Consider the following 13,909-nt stretch of genomic DNA (forward strand, 5'->3'; position numbering starts at 1 on the left):
ACGCGTGGGAAGCCTCACCTTCAAGGCGCCGAAACGGCGCCTTGGAGTTTGCCTGCGGCCACACTAAGCCGAAAGCGCCCGCTCTCCTCAGATCGCGGAAGCTAAGTGGCTTCAGGCCTGGTTAGTAGCTGCATGGGAGACCGGCTGTGAACCCCAGGTGCTGCAGGCGTTTTTTTGGGTTTGAGGCCCAATGGCTATGAGCACGCGTGGGAAGCCTCACCTTCAAGGCGCCGAAACGGCGCCTTGGAGTTTGCCTGCGGCCACACTAAGCCGAAAGCGCCCGCTTTCGTCAGATCGCGGAAGCTAAGCGGCTTCAGGCCTGGTTAGTAGCTGCATGGGAGACCGGCTGTGAACCCCAGGTGCTGCAGGCGTTTTTTTGGGTTTGAGGCCCAATGGCTATGAGCACGCGTGGGAAGCCTCACCTTCAAGGCGCCGAAACGGCGCCTTGGAGTTTGCCTGCGGCCACACTAAGCCGAAAGCGCCCGCTCTCGTCAGATCGTGGAAGCCAAGCGGCTTCAGGCCTGGTTAGTAGCTGCATGGGAGACCGGCTGTGAACCCCAGGTGCTGCAGGCGTTTTTTTGGGTTTGAGGCCCAATGGCTATAAGCACGCGTGGGAAGCCTCACCTTCAAGGCGCCGAAACGGCGCCTTGGAGTTTGCCTGCGGCCACACTAAGCGAAAGCGCCCGCTCTCGTCAGATCGCGGAAGCTAAGCGGCTTCAGGCCTGGTTAGTAGCTGCATGGGAGACCGGCTGTGAACCCCAGGTGCTGCAGGCGTTTTTTTGGGTTTGAGGCCCAATGGCTATGAGCACGCGTGGGAAGCCTCACCTTCAAGGCGCCGAAACGGCGCCTTGGAGTTTTCCTGCGGCCACACTAAGCCGAAAGCGCCCGCTCTTGTCAGATCACGGAAGCTAAGCGGCTTCAGGCCTGGTTAGTAGCTGCATGGGAGACCGGCTGTGAACCCCAGGTGCTGCAGGCATTTTTTTGGGTTTGAGGCCCAATGGCTATGAGCACGCGTGGGAAGCCTCACCTTCAAGGCGTCGAAACGGCGCCTTGGAGTTTGCCTGCGGCCACACTAAGCCGAAAGCGCCCGCTCTCGTCAGATCACGGAAGCTAAGCGGCTTCAGGCCTGGTTAGTAGCTGCATGGGAGACCGGCTGTGAACCCCAGGTGCTGCAGGTGTTTTTTTGGGTTTGAGGCCCAATGGCTATGAGCACGCGTGGGAAGCCTCACCTTCAAGGCGCCGAAACGGCGCCTTGGAGTTTGCCTGCGGCCACACTAAGCCGAAAGCGCCCGCTCTCGTCAGATCGCGGAAGCTAAGCGGCTTCAGGCCTGGTTAGTAGCTGCATGGGAGACCGGCTGTGAACCCCAGGTGCTGCAGGCGTTTTTTTGGGTTTGAGGCCCAATGGCTATGAGCACGCGTGGGAAGCCTCACCTTCAAGGCGCCGAAACGGCGCCTTGGAGTTTGCCTGCGGCCACACTAAGCCGAAAGCGCCCGCTCTCCTCAGATCGCGGAAGCTAAGTGGCTTCAGGCCTGGTTAGTAGCTGCATGGGAGACCGGCTGTGAACCCCAGGTGCTGCAGGCGTTTTTTTGGGTTTGAGGCCCAATGGCTATGAGCACGCGTGGGAAGCCTCACCTTCAAGGCGCCGAAACGGCGCCTTGGAGTTTGCCTGCGGCCACACTAAGCCGAAAGCGCCCGCTTTCGTCAGATCGCGGAAGCTAAGCGGCTTCAGGCCTGGTTAGTAGCTGCATGGGAGACCGGCTGTGAACCCCAGGTGCTGCAGGCGTTTTTTTGGGTTTGAGGCCCAATGGCTATGAGCACGCGTGGGAAGCCTCACCTTCAAGGCGCCGAAACGGCGCCTTGGAGTTTGCCTGCGGCCACACTAAGCCGAAAGCGCCCGCTCTCGTCAGAGCGCGGAAGCTAAGCGGCTTCAGGCCTGGTTAGTAGCTGCATGGGAGACCGGCTGTGAACCCCAGGTGCTGCAGGCGTTTTTTTGGGTTTGAGGCCCAATGGCTATGAGCACGCGTGGGAAGCCTCACCTTCAAGGCTCCGAAACGGCGCCTTGGAGTTTGCCTGCGGCCACACTAAGCCGAAAGCGCCCGCTCTCGTCAGATCGCGGAAGCTAAGCGGCTTCAGGCCTGGTTAGTAGCTGCATGGGAGACCGGCTGTGAACCCCAGGTGCTGCAGGCGTTTTTTTGGGTTTGAGGCCCAATGGCTATGAGCACGCGTGGGAAGCCTCACCTTCAAGGCGCCGAAACGGCGCCTTGGAGTTTGCCTGCGGCCACACTAAGCCGAAAGCGCCCGCTCTCGTCAGATCGCGGTAGCTAAGCGGCTTCAGGCCTGGTTAGTAGCTGCATGGGAGACCGGCTGTGAACCCCAGGTGCTGCAGGCGTTTTTTTGGGGTTTGAGGCCCAATGGCTATGAGCACGCGTGGGAAGCCTCACCTTCAAGGCGCCGAAACGGCGCCTTGGAGTTTGCCTGCGGCCACACTACGCCGAAAGCGCCCGCTCTCGTCAGATCGCGGAAGCTAAGCGGCTTCAGGCCTGGTTAGTAGCTGCATGGGAGACCGGCTGTGAACCCCAGGTGCTGCAGGCGTTTTTTTGGGTTTGAGGCCCAATGGCTATGAGCACGCGTGGGAAGCCTCACCTTCAAGGCGCCGAAACGGCGCCTTGGAGTTTGCCTGCGGCCACACTAAGCCGAAAGCGCCCGCTCTCGTCAGATCGTGGAAGCTAAGCGGCTTCAGGCCTGGTTAGTAGCTGCATGGGAGACCGGCTGTGAACCCCAGGTGCTGCAGGCGTTTTTTTTGGGTTTGAGGCCCAATGGCTATAAGCACGCGTGGGAAGCCTCACCTTCAAGGCGCCGAAACGGCGCCTTGGAGTTTGCCTGCGGCCACACTAAGCGAAAGCGCCTGCTCTCGTCAGATCGCGGAAGCTAAGCGGCTTCAGGCCTGGTTAGTAGCTGCATAGGAGACCGGCTGTGAACCCCAGGTGCTGCAGGCGTTTTTTTGGGTTTGAGGCCCAATGGCTATGAGCACGCGTGGGAAGCCTCACCTTCAAGGCGCCGAAACGGCGCCTTGGAGTTTGCCTGCGGCCACACTAAGCCGAAAGCGCCCGCTCTCGTCAGATCGCGGAAGCTAAGCGGCTTCAGGCCTGGTTAGTAGCTGCATGGGAGACTGGCTGTGAACCCCAGGTGCTGCAGGCGTTTTTTTTGGGTTTGAGGCCCAATGGCTATGAGCACGCGTGGGAAGCCTCACCTTCAAGGCGCCGAAACGGCGCCTTGGAGTTTGCCTGCGGCCACACTAAGCCGAAAGCGCCCGCTCTCGTCAGATCGCGGAAGCTAAGCGGCTTCAGGCCTGGTTAGTAGCTGCATGGGAGACCGGCTGTGAACCCCAGGTGCTGCAGGCGTTTTTTTGGGTTTGAGGCCCAATGGCTATGAGCACGCGTGGGAAGCCTCACCTTCAAGGCGCCGAAACGGCGCCTTGGAGTTTGCCTGCGGCCACACTAAGCCGAAAGCGCCCGCTCTCGTCAGATCGCGGAAGCTAAGCGGCTTCAGGCCTGGTTAGTAGCTGCATGGGAGACCGGCTGTGAACCCCAGGTGCTGCAGGCGTTTTTTTTGGGTTTGAGGCCCAATGGCTATGAGCACGCGTGGGAAGCCTCACCTTCAAGGCGCCGAAACGGCGCCTTGGAGTTTGCCTGTGGCCACACTAAGCCGAAAGCGCCCGCTCTCGTCAGATCGCGGAAGCTAAGCGGCTTCAGGCCTGGTTAGTAGCTGCATGGGAGACCGGCTGTGAACCCCAGGTGCTGCAGGCGTTTTTTTGGGTTTGAGGCCCAATGGCTATGAGCACGCGTGGGAAGCCTCACCTTCAAGGCGCCGAAACGGCGCCTTGGAGTTTGCCTGCGGCCACACTAAGCCGAAAGCGCCCGCTCTCGTTAGATCGCGGAAGCTAAGCGGCTTCAGGCCTGGTTAGTAGCTGCATGGGAGACCGGCTGTGAACCCCAGGTGCTGCAGGCGTTTTTTGGGTTTGAGGCCCAATGGCTATGAGCACGCGTGGGAAGCCTCACCTTCAAGGCGCCGAAACGGCGCCTTGGAGTTTGCCTGCGGCCACACTAAGCCGAAAGCGCCTGCTCTCGTCAGATCGCGGAAGCTAAGCGGCTTCAGGCCTGGTTAGTAGCTGCATGGGAGACCGGCTGTGAACCCCAGGTGCTGCAGGCGTTTTTTTGGGTTTGAGGCCCAATGGCTATGAGCACGCGTGGGAAGCCTCACCTTCAAGGCGCCGAAACGGCGCCTTGGAGTTTGCCTGCGGCCACACTAAGCCGAAAGCGCCCGCTCTCGTCAGATCGCGGAAGCTAAGCGGCTTCAGGCCTGGTTAGTAGCTGCATGGGAGACCGGCTGTGAACCCCAGGTGCTGCAGGCGTTTTTTTGGGTTTGAGGCCCAATGGCTATGAGCACGCGTGGGAAGCCTCACCTTCAAGGTGCCGAAACGGCGCCTTGGAGTTTGCCTGCGGCCACACTAAGCCGAAAGCGCCCGCTCTCGTCAGATCGCAGAAGCTAACCGGCTTCAGGCCTGGTTAGTAGCTGCATGGGAGACCGGCTGTGAACCCCAGGTGCTGCAGGCGTCTTTTTGGGTTTGAGGCCCAATGGCTATGAGCACGCGTGGGAAGCCTCACCTTCAAGGCGCCGAAACGGCGCCTTGGAGTTTGCCTGCGGCCACACTAAGCCGAAAGCGCCCGCTCTCGTCAGATCGCGGAAGCTAAGCGGCTTCAGGCCTGGTTAGTAGCTGCATGGGAGACCGGCTGTGAACCCCAGGTGCTGCAGGTGTTTTTTTGGGTTTGAGGCCCAATGGCTATGAGCACGCGTGGGAAGCCTCACCTTCAAGGCGCCGAAACGGCGCCTTGGAGTTTTCCTGCGGCCACACTAAGCCGAAAGCGCCCGCTCTCGTCAGATCGCGGAAGCTAAGCGGCTTCAGGCCTGGTTAGTAGCTGCATGGGAGACCGGCTGTGAACCCCAGGTGCTGCAGGCGTTTTTTTGGGTTTGAGGCCCAATGGCTATGAGCACGCGTGGGAAGCCTCACCTTCAAGGCGCCGAAACGGCGCCTTGGAGTTTGCCTGCGGCCACACTAAGCCGAAAGCGCCCGCTCTCGTCAGTTCGCGGAAGCTAAGCGGCTTCAGGCCTGGTTAGTAGCTGCATGGGAGACCGGCTGTGAACCCCAGGTGCTGCAGGCGTTTTTTTGGGTTTGAGGCCCAATGGCTATGAGCACGCGTGGGAAGCCTCACCTTCAAGGCGCCGGAACGGCGCCTTGGAGTTTGCCTGCGGCCACACTAAGCCGAAAGCGCCCGCTCTCGTCAGATCGCGGAAGCTAAGCGGCTTCAGGCCTGGTTAGTAGCTGCATGGGAGACCGGCTGTGAACCCCAGGTGCTGCAGGCGTTTTTTTGGGTTTGAGGCCCAATGGCTATGAGCACGCGTGGGAAGCCTCACCTTCAAGGCGCCGAAACGGCGCCTTGGAGTTTGCCTGCGGCCACACTAAGCCGAAAGCGCCCGCTCTCGTCAGATCGCGGAAGCTAAGCGGCTTCAGGCCTGGTTAGTAGCTGCATGGGAGACCGGCTGTGAACCCCAGGTGCTGCAGGCGTTTTTTTGGGTTTGAGGCCCAATGGCTATGAGCACGCGTGGGAAGCCTCACCTTCAAGGCGCCGGAACGGCGCCTTGGAGTTTGCCTGCGGCCACACTAAGCCGAAAGCGCCCGCTCTCGTCAGATCGCGGAAGCTAAGCGGCTTCAGGCCTGGTTAGTAGCTGCATGGGAGACCGGCTGTGAACCCCAGGTGCTGCAGGCGTTTTTTTGGGTTTGAGGCCCAATGGCTATGAGCACGCGTGGGAAGCCTCACCTTCAAGGCGCCGAAACGGCGCCTTGGAGTTTGCCTGCGGCCACACTAAGCCGAAAGCGCCCGCTCTCGTCAGATCGCGGAAGCTAAGCGGCTTCAGGCCTGGTTAGTAGCTGCATGGGAGACCGGCTGTGAACCCCAGGTGCTGCAGGCGTTTTTTTGGGTTTGAGGCCCAATGGCTATGAGCACGCGTGGGAAGCCTCACCTTCAAGGCGCCGAAACGGCGCTTTGGAGTTTGCCTGCGGCCACACTAAGCCGAAAGCGCCCGCTCTCGTCAGATCGCGGAAGCTAAGCGGCTTCAGGCCTGGTTAGTAGCTGCATGGGAGACCGGCTGTGAACCCCAGGTGCTGCAGGCGTTTTTTTGGGTTTGAGGCCCAATGGCTATGAGCACGCGTGGGAAGCCTCACCTTCAAGGCGCCGAAACGGCGCCTTGGAGTTTGCCTGCGGCCACACTAAGCCGAAAGCGCCCGCTCTCGTCAGATCGCGGAAGCTAAGCGGCTTCAGGCCTGGTTAGTAGCTGCATGGGAGACCGGCTGTGAACCCCAGGTGCTGCAGGCGTTTTTTTGGGTTTGAGGCCCAATGGCTATGAGCACGCGTGGGAAGCCTCACCTTCAAGGCGCCGAAACGGCGCCTTGGAGTTTGCCTGCGGCCACACTAAGCCGAAAGCGCCCGCTCTCGTCAGATCGCGAAAGCTAAGCGGCTTCAGGCCTGGTTAGTAGCTGCATGGGAGACTGGCTGTGAACCCCAGGTGCTGCAGGCGTTTTTTTGGGTTTGAGGCCCAATGGCTATGAGCACGCGTGGGAAGCCTCACCTTCAAGGCGCCGAAACGGCGCCTTGGAGTTTGCCTGCGGCCACACTAAGCCGAAAGCGCCGGCTCTCGTCAGATCGTGGAAGCTAAGCGGCTTCAGGCCTGGTTAGTAGCTGCATGGGAGACCGGCTGTGAACCCCAGGTGCTGCAGGCGTTTTTTTGGGTTTGAGGCCCAATGGCTATGAGCACGCGTGGGAAGCCTCACCTTCAAGGCGCCGAAACGGCGCCTTGGAGTTTGCCTGCGGCCACACTAAGCCGAAAGCGCCCGCTTTCGTCAGATCGCGGAAGCTAAGCGGTTTCAGGCCTGGTTAGTAGCTGCATGGGAGACCGGCTGTGAACCCCAGGTGCTGCAGGTGTTTTTTTGGGTTTGAGGCCCAATGGCTATGAGCACGCGTGGGAAGCCTCACCTTCAAGGCGCCGAAACGGCGCCTTGGAGTTTGCCTGCGGCCACACTAAGCCGAAAGCGCCCGCTCTCGTCAGATCGCGGAAGCTAAGCGGCTTCAGGCCTGGTTAGTAGCTGCATGGGAGACCGGCTGTGAACCCCAGGTGCTGCAGGCGTTTTTTTGGGTTTGAGGCCCAATGGCTATGAGCACGCGTGGGAAGCCTCACCTTCAAGGCGCCGAAACGGCGCCTTGGAGTTTGCCTGCGGCCACACTAAGCCGAAAGCGCCCGCTCTCGTCAGATCACGGAAGCTAAGCGGCTTCAGGCCTGGTTAGTAGCTGCATGGGAGACCGGCTGTGAACCCCAGGTGCTGCAGGTGTTTTTTTGGGTTTGAGGCCCAATGGCTATGAGCACGCGTGGGAAGCCTCACCTTCAAGGCGCCGAAACGGCGCCTTGGAATTTGCCTGCGGCCACACTAAGCCGAAAGCGCCCGCTCTCGTCAGATCGCGGAAGCTAAGCGGCTTCAGGCCTGGTTAGTAGCTGCATGGGAGACCGGCTGTGAACCCCAGGTGCTGCAGGCGTTTTTTTGGGTTTGAGGCCCAATGGCTATGAGCACGCGTGGGAAGCCTCACCTTCAAGGCGCCGAAACGGCGCCTTGGAGTTTGCCTGCGGCCACACTAAGCCGAAAGCGCCCGCTCTCCTCAGATCGCGGAAGCTAAGTGGCTTCAGGCCTGGTTAGTAGCTGCATGGGAGACCGGCTGTGAACCCCAGGTGCTGCAGGCGTTTTTTTGGGTTTGAGGCCCAATGGCTATGAGCACGCGTGGGAAGCCTCACCTTCAAGGCGCCGGAACGGCGCCTTGGAGTTTTCCTGCGGCCACACTAAGCCGAAAGCGCCCGCTCTCGTCAGATCGCGGAAGCTAAGCGGCTTCAGGCCTGGTTAGTAGCTGCATGGGAGACCGGCTGTGAACCCCAGGTGCTGCAGGCGTTTTTTTGGGTTTGAGGCCCAATGGCTATGAGCACGCGTGGGAAGCCTCACCTTCAAGGCGCCGAAACGGCGCCTTGGAGTTTGCCTGCGGCCACACTAAGCCGAAAGCGCCCGCTTTTGTCAGATCGCGGAAGCTAAGCGGTTTCAGGCCTGGTTAGTAGCTGCATGGGAGACCGGCTGTGAACCCCAGGTGCTGCAGGCATTTTTTTGGGTTTGAGGCCCAATGGCTATGAGCACGCGTGGGAAGCCTCACCTTCAAGGCGCCGAAACGGCGCCTTGGAGTTTGCCTGCGGCCACACTAAGCCGAAAGCGCCCGCTCTCGTCAGATCGTGGAAGCTAAGCGGCTTCAGGCCTGGTTAGTAGCTGCATGGGAGACCGGCTGTGAACCCCAGGTGCTGCAGGCGTTTTTTTGGGTTTGAGGCCCAATGGCTATGAGCACGCGTGGGAAGCCTCACCTTCAAGGCGCCGAAACGGCGCCTTGGAGTTTGCCTGCGGCCACACTAAGCCGAAAGCGCCCGCTCTCGTCAGATCGCGGAAGCTAAGCGGCTTCAGGCCTGGTTAGTAGCTGCATGGGAGACCGGCTGTGAACCCCAGGTGCTGCAGGCGTTTTTTTGGGTTTGAGGCCCAATGGCTATGAGCACGCGTGGGAAGCCTCACCTTCAAGGCGCCGAAACGGCGCCTTGGAGTTTGCCTGCGGCCACACTAAGCCGAAAGCGCCCGCTCTCCTCAGATCGCGGAAGCTAAGTGGCTTCAGGCCTGGTTAGTAGCTGCATGGGAGACCGGCTGTGAACCCCAGGTGCTGCAGGCGTTTTTTTGGGTTTGAGGCCCAATGGCTATGAGCACGCGTGGGAAGCCTCACCTTCAAGGCGCCGGAACGGCGCCTTGGAGTTTTCCTGCGGCCACACTAAGCCGAAAGCGCCCGCTCTCGTCAGATCGCGGAAGCTAAGCGGCTTCAGGCCTGGTTAGTAGCTGCATGGGAGACCGGCTGTGAACCCCAGGTGCTGCAGGCGTTTTTTTGGGTTTGAGGCCCAATGGCTATGAGCACGCGTGGGAAGCCTCACCTTCAAGGCGCCGAAACGGCGCCTTGGAGTTCGCCTGCGGCCACACTAAGCCGAAAGCGCCCGCTCTCGTCAGATTGCGGAAGCTAAGCGGCTTCAGGCCTGGTTAGTAGCTGCATGGGAGACCGGCTGTGAACCCCAGGTGCTGCAGGCGTTTTTTTGGGTTTGAGGCCCAATGGCTATGAGCACGCGTGGGAAGCCTCACCTTCAAGGCGCCGAAACGGCGCCTTGGAGTTTGCCTGCGGCCACACTAAGCCGAAAGCGCCCGCTCTCGTCAGAGCGCGGAAGCTAAGCGGCTTCAGGCCTGGTTAGTAGCTGCATGGGAGACCGGCTGTGAACCCCAGGTGCTGCAGGCGTTTTTTTGGGTTTGAGGCCCAATGGCTATGAGCACGCGTGGGAAGCCTCACCTTCAAGGCGCCGAAACGGCGCCTTGGAGTTTGCCTGCGGCCACACTAAGCCGAAAGCGCCTGCTCTCGTCAGATCGCGGTAGCTAAGCGGCTTCAGGCCTGGTTAGTAGCTGCATGGGAGACCGGCTGTGAACCCCAGGTGCTGCAGGCGTTTTTTTGGGGTTTGAGGCCCAATGGCTATGAGCACGCGTGGGAAGCCTCACCTTCAAGGCGCCGAAACGGCGCCTTGGAGTTTGCCTGCGGCCACACTAAGCCGAAAGCGCCCGCTCTCGTCAGATCGCGGAAGCTAAGCGGCTTCAGGCCTGGTTAGTAGCTGCATGGGAGACCGGCTGTGAACCCCAGGTGCTGCAGGCGTTTTTTTGGGTTTGAGGCCCAATGGCTATGAGCACGCGTGGGAAGCCTCACCTTCAAGGCGCCGAAACGGCGCCTTGGAGTTTGCCTGCGGCCACACTAAGCCGAAAGCGCCCGCTCTCGTCAGATCGTGGAAGCTAAGCGGCTTCAGGCCTGGTTAGTAGCTGCATGGGAGACCGGCTGTGAACCCCAGGTGCTGCAGGCGTTTTTTTGGGTTTGAGGCCCAATGGCTATAAGCACGCGTGGGAAGCCTCACCTTCAAGGCGCCGAAACGGCGCCTTGGAGTTTGCCTGCGGCCACACTAAGCGAAAGCGCCCGCTCTCGTCAGATCGCGGAAGCTAAGCGGCTTCAGGCCTGGTTAGTAGCTGCATGGGAGACCGGCTGTGAACCCCAGGTGCTGCAGGCGTTTTTTTGGGTTTGAGGCCCAATGGCTATGAGCACGCGTGGGAAGCCTCACCTTCAAGGCGCCGAAACGGCGCCTTGGAGTTTGCCTGCGGCCACACTAAGCCGAAAGCGCCCGCTCTCGTCAGATCGCGGAAGCTAAGCGGCTTCAGGCCTGGTTAGTAGCTGCATGGGAGACCGGCTGTGAACCCCAGGTGCTGCAGGCGTTTTTTTGGGTTTGAGGCCCAATGGCTATGAGCACGCGTGGGAAGCCTCACCTTCAAGGCGCCGAAACGGCGCCTTGGAGTTTGCCTGCGGCCACACTAAGCCGAAAGCGCCCGCTCTCGTCAGATCACGGAAGCTAAGCGGCTTCAGGCCTGGTTAGTAGCTGCATGGGAGACCGGCTGTGAACCCCAGGTGCTGCAGGCATTTTTTTGGGTTTGAGGCCCAATGGCTATGAGCACGCGTGGGAAGCCTCACCTTCAAGGCGCCGAAACGGCGCCTTGGAGTTTGCCTGCGGCCACACTAAGCCGAAAGCGCCCGCTCTCGTCAGATCACGGAAGCTAAGCGGCTTCAGGCCTGGTTAGTAGCTGCATGGGAGACCGGCTGTGAACCCCAGGTGCTGCAGGTGTTTTTTTGGGTTTGAGGCCCAATGGCTATGAGCACGCGTGGGAAGCCTCACCTTCAAGGCGCCGAAACGGCGCCTTGGAGTTTGCCTGCGGCCACACTAAGCCGAAAGCGCCCGCTCTCGTCAGATCGCGGAAGCTAAGCGGCTTCAGGCCTGGTTAGTAGCTGCATGGGAGACCGGCTGTGAACCCCAGGTGCTGCAGGCGTTTTTTTGGGTTTGAGGCCCAATGGCTATGAGCACGCGTGGGAAGCCTCACCTTCAAGGCGCCGAAACGGCGCCTTGGAGTTTGCCTGCGGCCACACTAAGCCGAAAGCGCCCGCTCTCCTCAGATCGCGGAAGCTAAGTGGCTTCAGGCCTGGTTAGTAGCTGCATGGGAGACCGGCTGTGAACCCCAGGTGCTGCAGGTGTTTTTTTGGGTTTGAGGCCCAATGGCTATGAGCACGCGTGGGAAGCCTCACCTTCAAGGCGCCGAAACGGCGCCTTGGAGTTTGCCTGCGGCCACACTAAGCCGAAAGCGCCCGCTTTCGTCAGATCGCGGAAGCTAAGCGGCTGCAGGCCTGGTTAGTAGCTGCATGGGAGACCGGCTGTGAACCCCAGGTGCTGCAGGCGTTTTTTTGGGTTTGAGGCCCAATGGCTATGAGCACGCGTGGGAAGCCTCACCTTCAAGGCGCCGAAACGGCGCCTTGGAGTTTGCCTGCGGCCACACTAAGCCGAAAGCGCCCGCTCTCGTCAGATCGCGGAAGCTAAGCGGCTTCAGGCCTGGTTAGTAGCTGCATGGGAGACCGGCTGTGAACCCCAGGTGCTGCAGGCGTTTTTTTGGGTTTGAGGCCCAATGGCTATGAGCACGCGTGGGAAGCCTCACCTTCAAGGCGCCGAAACGGCGCCTTGGAGTTTGCCTGCGGCCACACTAAGCCGAAAGCGCCCGCTCTCGTCAGAGCGCGGAAGCTAAGCGGCTTCAGGCCTGGTTAGTAGCTGCATGGGAGACCGGCTGTGAACCCCAGGTGCTGCAGGCGTTTTTTTGGGTTTGAGGCCCAATGGCTATGAGCACGCGTGGGAAGCCTCACCTTCAAGGCGCCGAAACGGCGCCTTGGAGTTTGCCTGCGGCCACACTAAGCCGAAAGCGCCCGCTCTCGTCAGATCGCGGAAGCTAAGCGGCTTCAGGCCTGGTTAGTAGCTGCATGGGAGACCGGCTGTGAACCCCAGGTGCTGCAGGCGTTTTTTTGGGTTTGAGGCCCAATGGCTATGAGCACGCGTGGGAAGCCTCACCTTCAAGGCGCCGAAACGGCGCCTTGGAGTTTGCCTGCGGCCACACTAAGCCGAAAGCGCCCGCTCTCGTCAGATCGCGGTAGCTAAGCGGCTTCAGGCCTGGTTAGTAGCTGCATGGGAGACCGGCTGTGAACCCCAGGTGCTGCAGGCGTTTTTTTGGGGTTTGAGGCCCAATGGCTATGAGCACGCGTGGGAAGCCTCACCTTCAAGGCGCCGAAACGGCGCCTTGGAGTTTGCCTGCGGCCACACTAAGCCGAAAGCGCCCGCTCTCGTCAGATCGCGGAAGCTAAGCGGCTTCAGGCCTGGTTAGTAGCTGCATGGGAGACCGGCTGTGAACCCCAGGTGCTGCAGGCGTTTTTTTGGGTTTGAGGCCCAATGGCTATGAGCACGCGTGGGAAGCCTCACCTTCAAGGCGCCGAAACGGCGCCTTGGAGTTTGCCTGCGGCCACACTAAGCCGAAAGCGCCCGCTCTCGTCAGATCGTGGAAGCTAAGCGGCTTCAGGCCTGGTTAGTAGCTGCATGGGAGACCGGCTGTGAACCCCAGGTGCTGCAGGCGTTTTTTTGGGTTTGAGGCCCAATGGCTATAAGCACGCGTGGGAAGCCTCACCTTCAAGGCGCCGAAACGGCGCCTTGGAGTTTGCCTGCGGCCACACTAAGCGAAAGCGCCTGCTCTCGTCAGATCGCGGAAGCTAAGCGGCTTCAGGCCTGGTTAGTAGCTGCATGGGAGACCGGCTGTGAACCCCAGGTGCTGCAGGCGTTTTTTTGGGTTTGAGGCCCAATGGCTATGAGCACGCGTGGGAAGCCTCACCTTCAAGGCGCCGAAACGGCGCCTTGGAGTTTGCCTGCGGCCACACTAAGCCGAAAGCGCCCGCTCTCGTCAGATCGCGGAAGCTAAGCGGCTTCAGGCCTGGTTAGTAGCTGCATGGGAGACTGGCTGTGAACCCCAGGTGCTGCAGGCGTTTTTTTGGGTTTGAGGCCCAATGGCTATGAGCACGCGTGGGAAGCCTCACCTTCAAGGCGCCGAAACGGCGCCTTGGAGTTTGCCTGCGGCCACACTAAGCCGAAAGCGCCCGCTCTCGTCAGATCGCGGAAGCTAAGCGGCTTCAGGCCTGGTTAGTAGCTGCATGGGAGACCGGCTGTGAACCCCAGGTGCTGCAGGTGTTTTTTTGGGTTTGAGGCCCAATGGCTATGAGCACGCGTGGGAAGCCTCACCTTCAAGGCGCCGAAACGGCGCCTTGGAGTTTGCCTGCGGCCACACTAAGCCGAAAGCGCCCGCTCTCGTCAGATCGCGGAAGCTAAGCGGCTTCAGGCCTGGTTAGTAGCTGCATGGGAGACCGGCTGTGAACCCCAGGTGCTGCAGGCGTTTTTTTGGGTTTGAGGCCCAATGGCTATGAGCACGCTGGGGAAGCCTCACCTTCAAGGCGCCGGAACGGCGCCTTGGAGATTGCCTGCGGCCACACTAAGCCGAAAGCGCCCGCTCTCGTCAGATCGCGGAAGCTAAGCGGCTTCAGGCCTGGTTAGTAGCTGCATGGGAGACCGGCTGTGAACCCCAGGTGCTGCAGGCATTTTTTTGGGTTTGAGGCCCAATGGCTATGAGCACGCGTGGGAAGCCTCACCTTCAAGGCGCCGAAACGGCGCCTTGGAGTTTGCCTGCGGCCACACTAAGCCGAAAGCGCCCGCTCTCGTCAGATCGTGGAAGCTAAGCGGCTTCAGGCCTGGTTAGTAGCTGCATGGGAGACCGGCTGTGAACCCCAGGTGCTGCAGGCGTTT

The 13,909-nt window shown here is 60.5% G+C and overlaps 23 non-coding genes and 46 pseudogenes across 23 annotated transcripts; all 69 read left to right on the plus strand.

Annotated features, from left to right (window-relative positions):
- Positions 1-50: 50 nt before the first annotated feature.
- LOC137552932 (5S ribosomal RNA) lies at positions 51-168 on the plus strand (annotated as a pseudogene).
- Positions 169-252: 84 nt separating this feature from the next.
- On the plus strand, positions 253-370 carry LOC137551971 (5S ribosomal RNA; annotated as a pseudogene).
- Positions 371-454: 84 nt separating this feature from the next.
- Positions 455-572, plus strand: LOC137553139 (5S ribosomal RNA; annotated as a pseudogene).
- Positions 573-656: 84 nt separating this feature from the next.
- Positions 657-773, plus strand: LOC137554167 (5S ribosomal RNA; annotated as a pseudogene).
- Positions 774-857: 84 nt separating this feature from the next.
- LOC137551202 (5S ribosomal RNA) lies at positions 858-976 on the plus strand (annotated as a pseudogene).
- Positions 977-1,059: 83 nt separating this feature from the next.
- LOC137548497 (5S ribosomal RNA) lies at positions 1,060-1,178 on the plus strand (annotated as a pseudogene).
- Positions 1,179-1,261: 83 nt separating this feature from the next.
- On the plus strand, positions 1,262-1,380 carry LOC137555656 (5S ribosomal RNA). The gene has a single exon (XR_011028330.1). It is a non-coding gene; the product is annotated as a 5S ribosomal RNA (ribosomal RNA).
- Positions 1,381-1,463: 83 nt separating this feature from the next.
- Positions 1,464-1,582, plus strand: LOC137547829 (5S ribosomal RNA; annotated as a pseudogene).
- Positions 1,583-1,665: 83 nt separating this feature from the next.
- Positions 1,666-1,784, plus strand: LOC137558209 (5S ribosomal RNA; annotated as a pseudogene).
- Positions 1,785-1,867: 83 nt separating this feature from the next.
- On the plus strand, positions 1,868-1,986 carry LOC137557074 (5S ribosomal RNA; annotated as a pseudogene).
- An 83-nt stretch (positions 1,987-2,069) lies between these two features.
- Positions 2,070-2,188, plus strand: LOC137555657 (5S ribosomal RNA). Its single transcript, XR_011028331.1, has one exon. It is a non-coding gene; the product is annotated as a 5S ribosomal RNA (ribosomal RNA).
- An 83-nt stretch (positions 2,189-2,271) lies between these two features.
- Positions 2,272-2,390, plus strand: LOC137557195 (5S ribosomal RNA; annotated as a pseudogene).
- Positions 2,391-2,474: 84 nt separating this feature from the next.
- LOC137547647 (5S ribosomal RNA) lies at positions 2,475-2,593 on the plus strand (annotated as a pseudogene).
- An 83-nt stretch (positions 2,594-2,676) lies between these two features.
- On the plus strand, positions 2,677-2,795 carry LOC137558670 (5S ribosomal RNA; annotated as a pseudogene).
- Positions 2,796-2,879: 84 nt separating this feature from the next.
- Positions 2,880-2,997, plus strand: LOC137553835 (5S ribosomal RNA; annotated as a pseudogene).
- Positions 2,998-3,080: 83 nt separating this feature from the next.
- LOC137558395 (5S ribosomal RNA) lies at positions 3,081-3,199 on the plus strand (annotated as a pseudogene).
- Positions 3,200-3,283: 84 nt separating this feature from the next.
- On the plus strand, positions 3,284-3,402 carry LOC137555658 (5S ribosomal RNA). Its single transcript, XR_011028332.1, has one exon. It is a non-coding gene; the product is annotated as a 5S ribosomal RNA (ribosomal RNA).
- An 83-nt stretch (positions 3,403-3,485) lies between these two features.
- On the plus strand, positions 3,486-3,604 carry LOC137555659 (5S ribosomal RNA). The gene has a single exon (XR_011028333.1). It is a non-coding gene; the product is annotated as a 5S ribosomal RNA (ribosomal RNA).
- Positions 3,605-3,688: 84 nt separating this feature from the next.
- Positions 3,689-3,807, plus strand: LOC137556973 (5S ribosomal RNA; annotated as a pseudogene).
- Positions 3,808-3,890: 83 nt separating this feature from the next.
- Positions 3,891-4,009, plus strand: LOC137556783 (5S ribosomal RNA). The gene has a single exon (XR_011029422.1). It is a non-coding gene; the product is annotated as a 5S ribosomal RNA (ribosomal RNA).
- Positions 4,010-4,091: 82 nt separating this feature from the next.
- On the plus strand, positions 4,092-4,210 carry LOC137557805 (5S ribosomal RNA; annotated as a pseudogene).
- Positions 4,211-4,293: 83 nt separating this feature from the next.
- On the plus strand, positions 4,294-4,412 carry LOC137555661 (5S ribosomal RNA). The gene has a single exon (XR_011028335.1). It is a non-coding gene; the product is annotated as a 5S ribosomal RNA (ribosomal RNA).
- Positions 4,413-4,495: 83 nt separating this feature from the next.
- Positions 4,496-4,614, plus strand: LOC137549644 (5S ribosomal RNA; annotated as a pseudogene).
- An 83-nt stretch (positions 4,615-4,697) lies between these two features.
- Positions 4,698-4,816, plus strand: LOC137557392 (5S ribosomal RNA; annotated as a pseudogene).
- An 83-nt stretch (positions 4,817-4,899) lies between these two features.
- On the plus strand, positions 4,900-5,018 carry LOC137557880 (5S ribosomal RNA; annotated as a pseudogene).
- An 83-nt stretch (positions 5,019-5,101) lies between these two features.
- LOC137558933 (5S ribosomal RNA) lies at positions 5,102-5,220 on the plus strand (annotated as a pseudogene).
- An 83-nt stretch (positions 5,221-5,303) lies between these two features.
- Positions 5,304-5,422, plus strand: LOC137555662 (5S ribosomal RNA). The gene has a single exon (XR_011028336.1). It is a non-coding gene; the product is annotated as a 5S ribosomal RNA (ribosomal RNA).
- Positions 5,423-5,505: 83 nt separating this feature from the next.
- Positions 5,506-5,624, plus strand: LOC137555663 (5S ribosomal RNA). The gene has a single exon (XR_011028337.1). It is a non-coding gene; the product is annotated as a 5S ribosomal RNA (ribosomal RNA).
- An 83-nt stretch (positions 5,625-5,707) lies between these two features.
- Positions 5,708-5,826, plus strand: LOC137555664 (5S ribosomal RNA). The gene has a single exon (XR_011028338.1). It is a non-coding gene; the product is annotated as a 5S ribosomal RNA (ribosomal RNA).
- Positions 5,827-5,909: 83 nt separating this feature from the next.
- LOC137555665 (5S ribosomal RNA) lies at positions 5,910-6,028 on the plus strand. Its single transcript, XR_011028339.1, has one exon. It is a non-coding gene; the product is annotated as a 5S ribosomal RNA (ribosomal RNA).
- Positions 6,029-6,111: 83 nt separating this feature from the next.
- Positions 6,112-6,230, plus strand: LOC137555666 (5S ribosomal RNA). Its single transcript, XR_011028340.1, has one exon. It is a non-coding gene; the product is annotated as a 5S ribosomal RNA (ribosomal RNA).
- An 83-nt stretch (positions 6,231-6,313) lies between these two features.
- LOC137555667 (5S ribosomal RNA) lies at positions 6,314-6,432 on the plus strand. Its single transcript, XR_011028341.1, has one exon. It is a non-coding gene; the product is annotated as a 5S ribosomal RNA (ribosomal RNA).
- An 83-nt stretch (positions 6,433-6,515) lies between these two features.
- LOC137548643 (5S ribosomal RNA) lies at positions 6,516-6,634 on the plus strand (annotated as a pseudogene).
- Positions 6,635-6,717: 83 nt separating this feature from the next.
- LOC137550005 (5S ribosomal RNA) lies at positions 6,718-6,836 on the plus strand (annotated as a pseudogene).
- Positions 6,837-6,919: 83 nt separating this feature from the next.
- LOC137549081 (5S ribosomal RNA) lies at positions 6,920-7,038 on the plus strand (annotated as a pseudogene).
- Positions 7,039-7,121: 83 nt separating this feature from the next.
- On the plus strand, positions 7,122-7,240 carry LOC137555668 (5S ribosomal RNA). Its single transcript, XR_011028342.1, has one exon. It is a non-coding gene; the product is annotated as a 5S ribosomal RNA (ribosomal RNA).
- Positions 7,241-7,323: 83 nt separating this feature from the next.
- On the plus strand, positions 7,324-7,442 carry LOC137548498 (5S ribosomal RNA; annotated as a pseudogene).
- An 83-nt stretch (positions 7,443-7,525) lies between these two features.
- Positions 7,526-7,644, plus strand: LOC137555669 (5S ribosomal RNA). The gene has a single exon (XR_011028343.1). It is a non-coding gene; the product is annotated as a 5S ribosomal RNA (ribosomal RNA).
- Positions 7,645-7,727: 83 nt separating this feature from the next.
- On the plus strand, positions 7,728-7,846 carry LOC137547831 (5S ribosomal RNA; annotated as a pseudogene).
- Positions 7,847-7,929: 83 nt separating this feature from the next.
- On the plus strand, positions 7,930-8,048 carry LOC137557881 (5S ribosomal RNA; annotated as a pseudogene).
- Positions 8,049-8,131: 83 nt separating this feature from the next.
- Positions 8,132-8,250, plus strand: LOC137549770 (5S ribosomal RNA; annotated as a pseudogene).
- Positions 8,251-8,333: 83 nt separating this feature from the next.
- On the plus strand, positions 8,334-8,452 carry LOC137558672 (5S ribosomal RNA; annotated as a pseudogene).
- Positions 8,453-8,535: 83 nt separating this feature from the next.
- LOC137555670 (5S ribosomal RNA) lies at positions 8,536-8,654 on the plus strand. Its single transcript, XR_011028344.1, has one exon. It is a non-coding gene; the product is annotated as a 5S ribosomal RNA (ribosomal RNA).
- An 83-nt stretch (positions 8,655-8,737) lies between these two features.
- Positions 8,738-8,856, plus strand: LOC137547833 (5S ribosomal RNA; annotated as a pseudogene).
- An 83-nt stretch (positions 8,857-8,939) lies between these two features.
- Positions 8,940-9,058, plus strand: LOC137557882 (5S ribosomal RNA; annotated as a pseudogene).
- An 83-nt stretch (positions 9,059-9,141) lies between these two features.
- LOC137558836 (5S ribosomal RNA) lies at positions 9,142-9,260 on the plus strand (annotated as a pseudogene).
- Positions 9,261-9,343: 83 nt separating this feature from the next.
- On the plus strand, positions 9,344-9,462 carry LOC137557077 (5S ribosomal RNA; annotated as a pseudogene).
- An 83-nt stretch (positions 9,463-9,545) lies between these two features.
- Positions 9,546-9,664, plus strand: LOC137559488 (5S ribosomal RNA; annotated as a pseudogene).
- Positions 9,665-9,748: 84 nt separating this feature from the next.
- Positions 9,749-9,867, plus strand: LOC137555672 (5S ribosomal RNA). Its single transcript, XR_011028346.1, has one exon. It is a non-coding gene; the product is annotated as a 5S ribosomal RNA (ribosomal RNA).
- Positions 9,868-9,950: 83 nt separating this feature from the next.
- On the plus strand, positions 9,951-10,069 carry LOC137558673 (5S ribosomal RNA; annotated as a pseudogene).
- Positions 10,070-10,152: 83 nt separating this feature from the next.
- LOC137551463 (5S ribosomal RNA) lies at positions 10,153-10,270 on the plus strand (annotated as a pseudogene).
- Positions 10,271-10,353: 83 nt separating this feature from the next.
- On the plus strand, positions 10,354-10,472 carry LOC137555673 (5S ribosomal RNA). Its single transcript, XR_011028347.1, has one exon. It is a non-coding gene; the product is annotated as a 5S ribosomal RNA (ribosomal RNA).
- An 83-nt stretch (positions 10,473-10,555) lies between these two features.
- On the plus strand, positions 10,556-10,674 carry LOC137558432 (5S ribosomal RNA; annotated as a pseudogene).
- Positions 10,675-10,757: 83 nt separating this feature from the next.
- Positions 10,758-10,876, plus strand: LOC137548499 (5S ribosomal RNA; annotated as a pseudogene).
- Positions 10,877-10,959: 83 nt separating this feature from the next.
- Positions 10,960-11,078, plus strand: LOC137555674 (5S ribosomal RNA). The gene has a single exon (XR_011028348.1). It is a non-coding gene; the product is annotated as a 5S ribosomal RNA (ribosomal RNA).
- An 83-nt stretch (positions 11,079-11,161) lies between these two features.
- LOC137549210 (5S ribosomal RNA) lies at positions 11,162-11,280 on the plus strand (annotated as a pseudogene).
- Positions 11,281-11,363: 83 nt separating this feature from the next.
- On the plus strand, positions 11,364-11,482 carry LOC137548128 (5S ribosomal RNA; annotated as a pseudogene).
- Positions 11,483-11,565: 83 nt separating this feature from the next.
- Positions 11,566-11,684, plus strand: LOC137555675 (5S ribosomal RNA). The gene has a single exon (XR_011028349.1). It is a non-coding gene; the product is annotated as a 5S ribosomal RNA (ribosomal RNA).
- An 83-nt stretch (positions 11,685-11,767) lies between these two features.
- Positions 11,768-11,886, plus strand: LOC137557078 (5S ribosomal RNA; annotated as a pseudogene).
- An 83-nt stretch (positions 11,887-11,969) lies between these two features.
- On the plus strand, positions 11,970-12,088 carry LOC137555676 (5S ribosomal RNA). Its single transcript, XR_011028350.1, has one exon. It is a non-coding gene; the product is annotated as a 5S ribosomal RNA (ribosomal RNA).
- An 83-nt stretch (positions 12,089-12,171) lies between these two features.
- Positions 12,172-12,290, plus strand: LOC137557197 (5S ribosomal RNA; annotated as a pseudogene).
- An 84-nt stretch (positions 12,291-12,374) lies between these two features.
- LOC137555677 (5S ribosomal RNA) lies at positions 12,375-12,493 on the plus strand. The gene has a single exon (XR_011028351.1). It is a non-coding gene; the product is annotated as a 5S ribosomal RNA (ribosomal RNA).
- An 83-nt stretch (positions 12,494-12,576) lies between these two features.
- On the plus strand, positions 12,577-12,695 carry LOC137558674 (5S ribosomal RNA; annotated as a pseudogene).
- Positions 12,696-12,778: 83 nt separating this feature from the next.
- On the plus strand, positions 12,779-12,896 carry LOC137552705 (5S ribosomal RNA; annotated as a pseudogene).
- An 83-nt stretch (positions 12,897-12,979) lies between these two features.
- LOC137558396 (5S ribosomal RNA) lies at positions 12,980-13,098 on the plus strand (annotated as a pseudogene).
- An 83-nt stretch (positions 13,099-13,181) lies between these two features.
- LOC137557393 (5S ribosomal RNA) lies at positions 13,182-13,300 on the plus strand (annotated as a pseudogene).
- An 83-nt stretch (positions 13,301-13,383) lies between these two features.
- On the plus strand, positions 13,384-13,502 carry LOC137555678 (5S ribosomal RNA). Its single transcript, XR_011028352.1, has one exon. It is a non-coding gene; the product is annotated as a 5S ribosomal RNA (ribosomal RNA).
- Positions 13,503-13,585: 83 nt separating this feature from the next.
- On the plus strand, positions 13,586-13,704 carry LOC137548761 (5S ribosomal RNA). The gene has a single exon (XR_011026742.1). It is a non-coding gene; the product is annotated as a 5S ribosomal RNA (ribosomal RNA).
- Positions 13,705-13,787: 83 nt separating this feature from the next.
- On the plus strand, positions 13,788-13,906 carry LOC137558675 (5S ribosomal RNA; annotated as a pseudogene).
- The last annotated feature ends 3 nt before the right edge of the window (positions 13,907-13,909 follow it).

This window comes from Hyperolius riggenbachi, chromosome 2 (genome assembly GCF_040937935.1).
Source record: "Hyperolius riggenbachi isolate aHypRig1 chromosome 2, aHypRig1.pri, whole genome shotgun sequence".
In the NCBI taxonomy this organism is placed as follows: domain Eukaryota; kingdom Metazoa; phylum Chordata; class Amphibia; order Anura; family Hyperoliidae; genus Hyperolius; species Hyperolius riggenbachi.